Source organism: Lepus europaeus, chromosome 2, assembly GCF_033115175.1.
Source record: "Lepus europaeus isolate LE1 chromosome 2, mLepTim1.pri, whole genome shotgun sequence".
Lineage (NCBI taxonomy): Eukaryota > Metazoa > Chordata > Mammalia > Lagomorpha > Leporidae > Lepus > Lepus europaeus.
The window spans coordinates 89052949-89066291 of NC_084828.1; the positions used below are offsets into that span (position 1 = coordinate 89052949).

The 13343-nt window shown below is 41.3% G+C and overlaps 1 protein-coding gene across 1 annotated transcript in view; it reads right to left on the reverse strand.

Moving 5' to 3' along the window:
• Positions 1 to 10480, reverse strand: part of IL1RAP (interleukin 1 receptor accessory protein) — a 159770-nt gene extending 149290 nt beyond the window's left edge. The window contains exon 1 of the mRNA XM_062210153.1: positions 10315 to 10480. The gene's annotated coding sequence lies outside the window, so the exon portion shown is untranslated. The remainder of the gene's footprint in view (positions 1 to 10314) is intronic.
• Positions 10481 to 13343: the final 2863 nt, after the last annotated feature.

Genomic DNA, 13343 nt, shown 5'->3' on the forward strand with positions numbered 1-13343 from the left:
GACCTGTATCTACTCATAGCATTATTCTGAGGCTTTACAAAGCTAATATTTATAAAGCACTTGACATAGTGTTGGGCATGTGTCATCAATGTACCTTACAACTGTATTATTAAGACACCCATATGAGATTATATATCCATGTGCCAAGAAAGATTTATTTGAAGAGAAGTCCTATAACCTACTTCTTGAAAAGTTAGGTACCATTAAACTTGTAAATCTAAAAGGAAAAAGAAACTGACCTCATATGGAATTGAATTTGTCTTTTACATGCTCATTCTTTGGCATAGCAGATTTCACAAACAGGTAGTTGATGTTTTATAAGGAAATAGCTCTAGAACCAGTGTTTTGGAGGACTGATTACATAAAACACCTACACAAAAACTGTAAAATTTCCAGCTGAATTGAATTGGGCAACAGTGCATACTTTCCATCCACTACTTAATGCATTTGATGATAAGAATGTATTATTTGTGAAAAAGCAAAAGAATCTGGTTTTGCCTGTTTTGCCTGATCGTTTATTTTTTTCCTTTGAGACCTTTTAATGAGAATGAGAGGCTACTAATAATATCAATGAAAGGTTCTGAATAACATCAATGAAATGAACTGTCTTTGTCATCTGTTCATTGAAGCATACCTGAGACCAGAGCATCTTATCTCCTCATAAATAGGTTCAACAGTCCAAATACATTGAACCTGCTCACCATCCTACATCTATCCTTTAATGGACTTCCTGCTGCATTTTCATAAAATCCAAACCTCTTACCTTGGCCTGAAAGACCAGTCTGATCTAACCCTGCCTATCTTAGGGCTTTTTTTCCAGCCTTCTCTCCTTCTCACCTGGCCCTTGCTACCTCAACCATGAAGTCAGTCCCACCCTAGCCCTTTCTCAGGATTTACTCATAATTCAGCTATCACCATCTCAGAGATGCCTTCCCTGCCTATGTTATTTGAAACTTAATCTAAGTCCCTCATTTCTTTCCCTGAAGCCACTTACATTCATTTTTGGTCTGTTGTCAGTTTACTCATATAATCTCCCAACCATCAATATAAATCCTAACAATAAGGGGTTATTTCAATACATCTGCTTTGCAAGGTGGTTTTAGACAACTCCAATATAGACAGGGACATTTATATTTATACACACACTTATATACACATCAATACATAAATCATCATTTATATGTTCTAAATATAAAAATACTCCACATTCTACAAACAGGTCACATACACCTATACATATACATATGTATATGTATAGATATATACACATACATGTATAGGTATAAGTATAAATGTATGCATGTGTAATGTATACATTTTATTATTTAAATGTTATTTATATAATTTATTTCCTTATTTAATTCTATATATTTATTTCTACTTCTTGGGAACATCTATCCATAAAATTATTTATTCATTGTTGACTCATGATTGAGTATCAGCTACTTTCTAGGCACTATTTTAGTACTTGGGTTAGGTTAACAAGCAAAACAAATTGTACTTGTGGAATTTATGGTCTAATGGGGATAAAATTTTAAAAACTTTGCCAGTGCTGTGGTGTAATAAGTTAAATCTCTACCATATGAGTGCCAGCTCACGTCCTGGCTACTCCACTTCCCATCCAGTACCCTGCTAATGGCCTGTGAAAGCAGGAAGATGGTCCAAATACTTGGGCCCCTGAACCCATGTGGGAGACTCAGAAGGTCTCTGGCTCCTGGCCTTGGATAGGCCCAGCTCCGGCCATCATGGCTATTTGGGGAGTGAATCAGCGCATGGAAGACTTCTCTGTCTCTCCCTCTCTCTCTGTAACTCTGCCTCTCAAATAAATAAATAAATACATAAAATTTTAAAAACTAAACAACACACAGACCAAATATTATATGGAAACTAATGAGGCACCAATTTCTTAAAAAAAAAAAAAAAAAAGGAAAATGCAGAATAGGGTAAAAGAGAGCAGAATGAGCCTGGTTGACGCGGAAGAAGCAGGATAAGGGGAGATTTTATTTAAGAAAAAGTAGTAGCATTCACTGAGAAGACACTGAGCAGAGACTTCAACAAGATTAAAGAGTTAACCATGTAGTTCTCTGGACACTGGGTTTATCAAGAAACGTTGTATAAACATACAAGGTCTCACAAGGTATTTTAAAGACTGGATTGCAAACTGAGTGAAATACTGCACTGATACCTGTGCCAGTCTGTTTTAGACATTGCACATATGTTAAATTATTTATTTCTTTTTTTTCTTTTTTTTTATCTTTTATTTAATGAATATAAATTTCCAAAGTACAGCTTATGGATTACAATGGCTTCCCCCCCCCCATAACTTCCCTCCCACCCGCAACCCTCCCCTTTCCCGCTCGCTCTCCCCTTTCATTCACATCAAGATTCATTTTCAATTCTCTTTATATACAGAAAATCAGTTTAGTATATATAAAGTAAAGATTTCAACAGTTTGCCCTCACATAGCAACACAAAGTGAAAAATACTGTTGGAGTACTAGTTATAACATTAAATAACAGTGTACAGCACATTAATGACAGAGATCCTACATGATATTTTTTTTAAAATTTATTAATTTTCTATGTAATTTCCAACTTAACCCCAGGTTTTTTTTTTCATTTTCAATTATCTTTATATACAGAAGATCGATTCAGTATGTACTAAGTAAAGATTTCATCAGTTTGCACCCACACAGAGACACAAAGTGTAATTACTTATTTCTACAAGAACTCAATTGCTTATGCATGGTGTTTATCTTCATTTTTCAAAGAAATGCTAATTCACACACCTAGAAACTCATAAATGAAGCAGAATTTGAACAAATATAGACTCCAGATATATACACTAAACTGCTTTTCAGTATTGCAAATTCTGATATAATAATGCTCAGATTTCAGCACAGAGACCTAGACCTGCTTCTTCAACAACTTATCTAGATGATCTGATATAGATGATCCATGCAACACAATTTATCACTGCTCTAATTTCCACTCCACATGAAAGGTTCCTCGATATTTTAGGTAAATAACACATTTCTTTCCTATCCATTACCATCCCAGTTGTTTGTCAAACTGGACCACTTTCTCTTAGCCCAGCTGGGGCACCTCCTTGATATACTCCTCCTCTCCATCTGAGTTTTATCAAATGGGTGATGCTTTGGATAAACAGCAGGGCTGAGTGAAGAGAGAGGAATTAATATTTAATGTTTCCCATATAGGCATCAGCTATAAATTAGAATTGTTAAGTCTGGAAAGGCTAAGCAAGTACTATCTAGGACTCAAAACGCCAGTTAAGTTTTCACTACCTATTATATCCATTGAATCCCCCATTCCCATCATTGTCTCACTCTGTAATTGGAAAGCCAAAGTCCAACCTTCCAGTGAAGTGCTAAGTAGTGAGTATTACCATTCTCAATTCTCTATCATTTCTATAAACGGAAACAACTCCTATATTTCAAGCAGAACCATGCTTTATTCCATGAGTATTAAAAGCTCAAAAGAAGAAAGGAGAAAATGTGCACTTAAAATGATAAAATTCAGATGAAAGCAGTGAGATTTTATCTTTTATTTCTTATATAAGATTATGATGACTAATGGTAGTACAGAATTTGCTTTAATAAAGAGTCTATTTTCATTTTCTAAATGGTTAATGTTCATGTGCCTAACCCAGCTATTTTCTCTTCTCATTTCCAAACCTGGATTCTATGATGGTAAGGGATGGTCTGCAGGTCAGAGAAACATGATAGAATCACACTATTTAAGGACACAAAGGCATCTGACTTCTACTGTAGTGGTCAGTCATGACTCATTGAGGTCAACGCAGCTGCCAAGTATCTGTTCCTTACATTGCTCCCCATGTTGTAACATGTGGATGCCTCTGCCTAGCAAATGAAGTTCTGTTCTTAGCCTTTCATGCTACCCCATAATTCACCACCCTACACAGAATTATAGAACACAGCACCTTAGAGGGTGACTTGTCAAAATTCTTCTTCATGTTAGAATAGTGAAAACAAGGAGATCCAGAGAGAGAAAGCAACCAAAGCTAGTGAATCACAATGGTGAGGGCAAAAAGCATGATCTGGGAGCTCAAAACATGGGCTCCAGTCTCAGCTCCACTATTCTCTGGCTGCACATTCTTAGCAAATATCTAGCCTCTCTGAGAGCTGGAATATAAACTGTTGTCAACAGCATCCCTAATCACTTTAGTATTACTATAATAATAAATAATTTCATATCTATGAGAATGTGTGTATAAAATAGCAATCATTTAGAAGGCTTGAACTTCTATATAGACAAAAAAAAGTTATTTGAACCTAGGACTTTCATTTTCTAATCCAGTATCCTTTGGGCATTCAATGGGATCATCATTGCATTATTATTAATCATAATAAATATTAAAATCCTCATGCAACAGCTCTTAACAACTATCACAGCATATGATGGACACCTATCAAAAGCCTTACAAATGGATTTCATTATCCCCATTTTTCAAATGATGATAATGAGGTGGATATAGACCAAATAACTTGTCCAAAGTCTAATCCAGGAAGATCAGTCTGATGTCGATGTCCACCATGTCACACAATTATCATTTTAAGTCAGCATAACATTTAGCCATAACATGCTCTAAAAATGGCTCTATCAATGAAAGGGACCTTTTTAGATATCAGAGTATATGAAATGACTGATTCTCTTTTCTGTTGCCTTTACAATTCATTAGAAGAAGGGGAAACTCATTTAGTAATAAGGACTTAGGTACCAGGCAGGTAGAAATCCCAGGCATCTGCTTATACACACTAGACATAAAATGATGCCTGTCCTTATGTTCAACTGATGCCAATTATGTCAAATAATGGCTGGACTTAAATTCCTTACTGTTTTTAGAAATCTTGAGATTTCTGGAGCTGCCTACCTCCACACTAGAGCTGCCTACCTCCATGAAAATATCCTACTTTCTCTCTGGAAGTTTTTATAACACCTGACACTGGTCTTGCTGTCAAGCATGCACTTGCACTTCAGCATCACCCTTCATTGTGTTTGCTGACATATTAGGGTGGAAATGTGTTTTCCTATCATGGAAGCAATGGTATACAATCTTCTTAAAGTCTATGACTCCTTATCATTTTTTCAGATTGTATAATCACAAATCTAAAGGAAATTAAAATTATTTTATTAGTCCTCAGCAACAACCTTTGACCAAATTAATATGACAAAGTAGAACACTGGATGTCCAATTGCAGGCCAGCATGACAGAGTATGATTCCATCAGCCACTCAATTATGCACTCTCTATGCATAAGGCACTGTGCTAGGCACAGGGAAGGATAAATCATGCCCTCAGCTGCTTGGGTGCTAATCAGGAACAGGTACACAAAAAAGGCACAACATACTGACTCACGGTGTAAAAAGAATCACAACAGAGACAGAAGATGCTATAACCATTCCTGGGGAATCCATTGACTTGAAATAACCAATAAAGAAAAGCATTTTTGGAAAGGAAAGAGAGGAAGAAGAGGTAAGGAGATAGCAGATAAGCTGGTGTATGGTGTGAGAAAACAGAAGAGGACACTCATGAATCTAGTTATACAAGTCCTTAGATTTCATGGGGTGGTGCCTAATATTTGGGTATAGTGGCTTTGCAGTCAAGCACATACACGTTCTCATCTTTCCTAATTGGATAACTTTGGGCAAGTCGGTATGTTGACTCTGAGATTCAGTTCTTTCATTCGCAAAACACAGACAATAATATATATGACAGTTGCTTTGTCCTTAAGTGGAATCACAAGAGTATATGCCAACTTCCCTTGCCTTCCTCTATATGGCTGGAAAATACATCTCCTGGGCATAAAGCAATAGGGCATTTCTCTTCACTCCCCTTTGTCCCATTCACCCTTGACTTTGCAAAGAGATGGTATTACAGAATTCCTGTCAATTCTGAAAAATTGACAGGAATCTTCAAGAAAAAAAATGCATTGAAACAGAAGAACCTTAGAGAACAGATAATTCAGCTTTCCCAAATTTTAGGCCAAAAGGTAAAGAGACCTCAGTCACAGCCAAAATAAGACTGGGGCAGGACAGGCATGAGGTAGGTCACTGGTCTTAGTCCACATCGTCAGTTCTTAGTACAGAGGCAGAGAAAATTACATCCCTTTCTAATATGAAATGTACAGATGCACTTAGCATCAGCCCTTGCCTTATGTTATATGATTTAGGTTATACTACTTAATTTCTATGAGCCTCAGTTTCCAAAAAGAATCATTGCAAAAACTGAATGAGATGATACATGCAAACACTCAGCATAAACCACGATGGAGTTCGGTAAAGTGTTGCTGTTAAATTTTGATTATTGACATTTCACAGACTAACAAAGTGAACAGATTTTTGGCAGAAGGAGGAATTAGTGGTAATTAAATGTCCCCTGTGAATAAGGTGATGAGAGAAGCCCTGAAACTTTAAGTAGGTACCAGACTCCCTGTTTTGTAGCTCCAAAAACAGGGCATCATTCTTGTTCCCTCAGGTACATGCCAGATTCTAAAATCTACATTGCCACAGCAGATAGGGACAGTTAGGACAAAGTCAAACCAGAAAGAGGTCTCCTAACAACCCTATCAGCATGAACCATGCAGGCTAAGTTTTAAAAGAAAGGAGCAAATGAGTAGCTAACCTGGATTTATGCCTCAAAATATCAGATACCAAATGTTCTATAACCTTCCTGTTCTTTGGTGCTTTATTCCCCCACATAACAATTTCCAAAATGGGCAAAAGAGCACAGTAGGTGGCTCTCTTTAATATTTCATAGGCAAGGCAACAGTGACTCACCAGATCCTACATCTGTGTCACCAGCAAAAGCCTGATGAAGTTCAACAACAAATGAAATTGTGTGTGTGTATGTGTGTGTGTGTTGAAGATAACCTTTGTTTCATTTTTCTTCAGCATCCTTCCCTGATCACCAGACACATTCTGGTTACCTAACTGTGCCAGGTAAGATGATGCTAGCTAGCATCCTACCTTTTGGCAAAAGCAAACATATCTCCAAATGCTAAATGCAAGAAGTAAATCATTTTGCTCAGAACTACATTTGCAAACCTGCCTACTTGCTACAAAAGAGAGACCTGTGAGGAGTTTCAATGGATAAATGGCCCCACTTCCTGGACAAGAAACAGATCCATTCATCTTCCTTCATAAGTTTGCAGCCATCAGTTTCCATATGGAGGACTACAATTCCCGACCAGTGATCTGCACCACCAGCAAGTACTGCTTTTTTTCTTCTTCTTCAAATGCTGTCTTTTTCCATCATTCTCACTATTCTACCCTTTACCTATAGAATGGATGAAAGAGGGAACAAAGTTATCTATGGCCACACATGGCATTTGTTACTCAATCTTCTTAGCAGCCTTCAAACTGGCACAGGATGGTAGAGGGAGGAAATTGCTCCAGAGAAGAAGAAAAATTCACATAGTTCTCATTTTCATAGTAGACATCCTCCTGGTATATGAGGTATATTACATCTAACACATCAGAATAGGATTCATTAGAGATTATTGACTCCCCACACTCCACAGATTCATGTTTAAACATTGTCCTGCTAGTAAAGAAATATTCACTTGGCCTCAAAAAGTACCCTGAAGTCACCAGCCAAATAAGATCAAGCTAACAAGTGAAGTAAGTAGATGTAGATTGCATTGAATATGTGGCAGGGTGTGACAGGGAAAGCCCTAAGCTAGAAGTCAAAAAAACATGAACTATATTCCCAGGACTGAAATTTAATAACCACGTGATCCCTGGAAAACTCTTGTTTCTATCTCCATTCCTATTTCCTTCTCAATGAATTGAGCTAAGAAGATGTATCATTGAGTGAGCACTTACTGACTACAAGTACTTGACATTAATCCATTGAATTTAGTCCTTACGTAAACTCTTGGAGTGAACATTTTTCCCATTGTAGAATTGAATGAAACAGATGCTCTAAATGGTGAAACAAATTTCTCGGTATCACCCAGTTACTTTGGTACTGGAACTGGAATTTGAAATTACAAAACACAGCCTCTTTCCAACTATTAATGGGCCTACCATATCTTCCCAAGGCAATTGCAAGATACAAGGAAGACAATAAATGTGGAATGTACTTTCAAAGTTTAAAAGTCCTATGCATACATATGGTTTTGGTAACAACTAATAATGCATATGAGTAGAAGGAGGAAGAGTATAACTTAGCATCCTTTCTTCAAAGAACAAGAACTTTAAAGAAAAAAAAAAACAGTTTTCAACCTCCTTTCTATCTCCTTGTTCTGACCTTATTTTGAACACTTTCCTTTCTGCCACAAGTCCCCAGTCTCCCAGGCAGACGTTCAGATGTATCCTGGCCAGCTCATCACAATGCACGCCTATAGAAACAAGCTGAGAGAAGCAGACGATCCCATGTTCTGCAAATGTTCCATGCAGGAGGTACCTAAGCCAGTACCACTGAGATCCTACCTTCCCTCCAGATGTGTCACACCCCACTGCAAGCACTCATCAGGACTGTGCACACAAATGCTACAGACTAGGAAGGAGGAGCCATTTACAAATGCTGGATGCTAGATTCAGGGATTTACAGCACAGCCAGTAGATAACAGTAAATGATTTTAAAAAGTATATCAGAATAAAATCAGTAGTCAGGAGCAGGGCAGGGGTGTAGATGAGAAACTGTTTAATTGTCAAATATGAATATCACAAGAAGACTCCTGTGGGATGGATATCTGTTCATATTTAATAATACATGTTTGTGTCCAGAACAGACTGACTTAGTAACATTCTTACACAATGCAAGAGAAATGTAGGTCAATTTTGTAGTTGTTTTTTGATATTATCTAAAAAATCCTGTTGCTTGACCAAGCAAAGAGAGCAGGTTCTGAAGGCTTAGACTGTCTGGAACACAGCTGCAACTTCCAGATTCCTCCTCTTGTCTTCCTACCTCTCACCAAATTCAGCACCCTCTTAGTCAATAAAGCATGCCTCTAGTTAACAGGAATCTAGTAGGAAAGTCACTTCACTGAGAAACAGCAATTTTATTTCCAAGTCAAACATTCAAGATTCAAGTAGCAGACGCAAAAAGCACTACAAAGAAGTGTTCAAGCTTCCAAGAAAAAGGCACTATCACATTTACAGATTAAAAAGAAAGAAAGAAAAAAAAAGTCATGCTTAGGTAGTGTGAAATCATCTTTGTGAAAACCCACTCTCTGCAGGGTTACTGTATAGCAATATTTACAATAGTTGCAATCAGGTTTGAAGTGATCAGGGGATAGGCCAGACACAGAGCTAAATTTGTTACTTAAATTGTCTCAATTCATCCTCCTAACTATCCTAATGTTTCAGTGTAGTCACTATAATCTCTATTTTATGGCTGGGAACATTTTTGTTTGTGTCTTTTAAATAGCTGGAATTGAAACAAGGTAAATCTTTCTCAGCTGGTAGCTGGACCAGGACCTGCACAGCAGAGCAGCAAATCGCTTCTGGTGGTGGTGCCCTGTTCACAATTTCAGGTTCAGGTTCCGGAGTGGAAGCAGGCTGGGGGCTGGCTCTTAAAGGCAACAGCAGAAGTTTGCTTTTATGTTTGTGATTTTTCTCTTAAACTCAGCTTCCTCGTCTCTTCCCAAATTTGCAAGTGGGGAAGGGGTGTATGGCTCCACGAAGTCAGCTCATGAGATACATCCTATGCTTTACAAGGCCAGCAGCTTCGCTCTCTCCCGGGACTGGAGAGAACAGCGCTGACCATCCGAGGTCACCAGAGCCAGGCGTCCGTCATCGTCGCCTGCCCCCATCCCCGCCCCGAGCCCGGACTCATCCAGGAGCCGGAGGGACACCTTCGCAACGGGCATCTTTCTGAAAAAAGCAGGTTAGTCAAGGGGGAAGCAAGCTGTCACAGCTCCGGTCAGGGCGACAGACACCCAGTGGGCAAGCGGGGACACGCCGCCTCCTTCCAGCCTCCGGGCTCACAGCCGCGCTCTGGAGAAACCAAGCCGGGGCTGGGGATGTGGGAGCGCAGAAGGGGAACCAGGATGGATCTCTCCAAGGACTGAGAACGTGGGCAGTAACGTTCAGCAATCTTCCTACCGGGCCACTTAAATCCCTACAAATGAAAAATCGGGGCTCTAGATATAAGGGTTCGAATCCTGGCCACAGCACTGTCTAGCAGGGCGCTCCTTCCCAGCCACCACCTCGCTACGCCCTCAGTGTTCACTTCTGTGAAATTGGAGGGTTCAACTCTGAAATCCATCCACCCCGAGAGTCTGAGGATCTGTGATTCCGCCCAACCCTCGCTGCAGCGCGAGACTCACCTTTGCTGGTTAGCTGAGCGGGCGCGGCGAAAGCGGCAGAAATGCGTGCAGGGTCGCCAGGCACTGCTTCTTTCCGCGCCCGTGGCCAAAGAGGAGCTTCGGGGACCCAGATCCCGACGGTCTTCCCCAGTGAGCCTCTTACTTTCCGCCGCACTTTCTTTTTCCCCCCTCGGGGCTCCTCCCCCGACGCAGCGCGATTGGCCGTGGCCGCGCGGTTCGGCTCCACCCGCTGCCCTGACTCGCGATCCACGAGCGCTCCGAGCTTCCCGGAGCCGCGGCTGCTGGGCGGCACCACCGGGCAGTCCCGCCCGCTGCAAGGAGGAGCCGCGCCGAGCCGGCCTGCGGAAGACTGCGAGGCTGCGCGGGGTCCCTTCGCCCCCTGCCACCGCCTGCACTGGCTGGAGCGTGCCCAGAGAAGCGCGCAGCTCAGCTTGGCCCGCTGCGGGCGCCCTGAGAGGACACGCCCCGTGCGCGCGCGCGCACACACACTCTCAGAACACACTCGCGGAGGCGCACACAGGCGCTGCGGGCGGGATCGCGGTCCCTCGGCGGGACCCAGGCGGAGGTCGTGCCACCCTGCGTTTTCTTCCCGTCTCTGTGGCTCTATCTGTTACGCTGCAAGGCCGTAAGTCCGTTCAGAGTATATACGATTTGTGCGACCACCGTGTGCCACTCACAGAGCGTGACAGGAAGAACCAGAGAAGCCATCTCGACCTACGGGAGCTGTTGCTGTGCTGGAACTGATAGCCGTGGGGACAAGCAAGGAGTCACGGCAGCAGGACTGAAGCTGTACTGTCTGCTGGGGATGCCTGCCGTGTGACCCTGTGCCTGGCACAGCCTCGCTGCTCAGTACACGCGTGCTGAATGAGCGAATGGATCAAATGACTAGTAGGACTAGTAGGAGGAAAGAACCCTGCGCCTTCACCTCATTCTCACTTCTCCAGGTTTCTGCAAGAACCCCCAGCAGCCCCTCCCATTCTAGTTCTCAAGATATGTAATCATCCCAAGAAGCATGAAGACATCTTCTGCAACAGCTCCCTTGTTCAAGATCCTTCTGTGTCTACTTTTGGTATCTACCGCAATTTCTCCCTGGCTGGCAAGACCTCTCAAGCCCTGTCCGCTTGTCTGAGCTGCCCTGAGGAAGCCCGTCCACCACACCGATTTGTCTCTTCGCACAGGCCTTGCCGTCATACCTCCCTGAATTCTCTCCCACTGGTAGAGTTACCTAGTTGAATCTTGCTAACTTCCTTATGCAAGGAATTAAGACCAAGAGAAAGCAATTTAAGAGAAAAAGGAAAAGGCTGGAAACCAAACCATGTTTCCTCCCAATTTCCCCAGCTTTGTAAAATGCACTCTTTTTAAAAAAAATAATAATAATAACGATTTATTTATTTGAAAGGCAGAGGGAGAGAGAAATATTTTCTGTCCTCTGGCTCACTCCCCAAATGGCTGCAAGGGAGGGAGCTGGGATGAACCAAAGCCAGGAGCCAGGAACTTCTTCCATGTCTCCCATTTGGTTACAGGGGCCCAAGCACCTGGGGCATCCTTCGCTGCTTTCCCAGGCCATAATCAGGGAGCTGGATCAGAAGTGGAGCTGCCAGGACTGGAACTGGTGCCCATACGGGATGCAGGTGCCGCAGGCGGCAGCTTTATCCACTACACCACAGTGCCAGACCCAAAATGCATTATCTTTTACCTAGTTGCCCAGGTCAAAAAGTTGTGGTCATTGTTAACTCTTCTCTTTTTCTCCTAGTTCATATGCAATTCTTCCACAAACATATTGTTTTCTCTGCATTAAAATTAGGTCTAAAATATAACCACATTTCATCTCCTCTACCACAAACCCCATGGCCCAACTCATTGTCATCTCTCCCCTCACTGATCTCCCTGCTTTATCTGTTACCATAAGAGTTTGTGTCCCAAGTATCAGAGAATCTCATAGATGGAAATCAGAATACTGGCAAGTGATCGAGAGCATGGACTTAGAAATCAGAATGTCTGAGTGCAAGTTCAAATTTTGCATCATTTTATATAACAAAGTTACTTCTTTTTACCTCATTTTCATTCTTTGTAAACAATTTTGTAAAACGTTTTCATCAAATGAGTTTAGATAGATTAAAAAACACTTAGAACATGGATTGCAACCTATAAGGGCCATAGAAATATCACAAGAAATATTCTGTTAGACTGCACTAAGATATTCAAAGATTTCCTATTAGGATTAGGCGAATTCCCAGAGTTCTTACTGTGGCCAACCAGGCTTCACATGTCCTGGCTTTGAAGCCTCTCATTTACGTGCCCCTTGCTGTTGTCCATGCACACTAAGGTGTTCCTATTCCAGAACACTTACATATTCTGTTCATTCTTCCTATCATGCTTTTCCCTTGCAGTTCACTTCCTCATTTTATTCACATGCCCAATTACATCTTTACTCACCTGTCACCTTCTCAGCAAAAACTTTCCTGACAATCACCAGAAATGATATCCTTTTTACTTCATTCCGTAATGATGTTACATTTCAATTTGTTTATTGAATGTGTTTTTTCATTAGAATGCAAACCCTAGGGGCCACTGCTGTGGCTTGTAGAGTGGAGATGATACCTACGGGTGCAGGCGTCTGATGTGGGTGCCAGTTTGTGTCCCGTCTGTTCCAATTCCAATACAGCTCTTTGCTGTGGCCTAAGAAAGCAATGGAAGACGATCCAAGTCCTTAGGCCCCTGCACCCATGTGGGGGACCTGGAGGAGGCTGCTGGCTCCTGGCTTTGGATGAGCCCAGCTCTGGCTGTTGCAGCCTTTTGGGGAATGAACCAGGGGATGGACACTCCCTCTCTCTCTCTCTCTCTGTAACTCTGCCATTCACATAAATAAATATTTTTTTTTTAAAAAGAATGCAAACTCTAGGAGAGTAATATGTTTCTCTAACAAATAGACAATACTTAGTGCATAAGATTCATTTAATGAACAGTTGTAGATTTGTGAATCAATCTAAAAACTCTCATGGTTTAACTGAGATTAAGTCACTAATTAA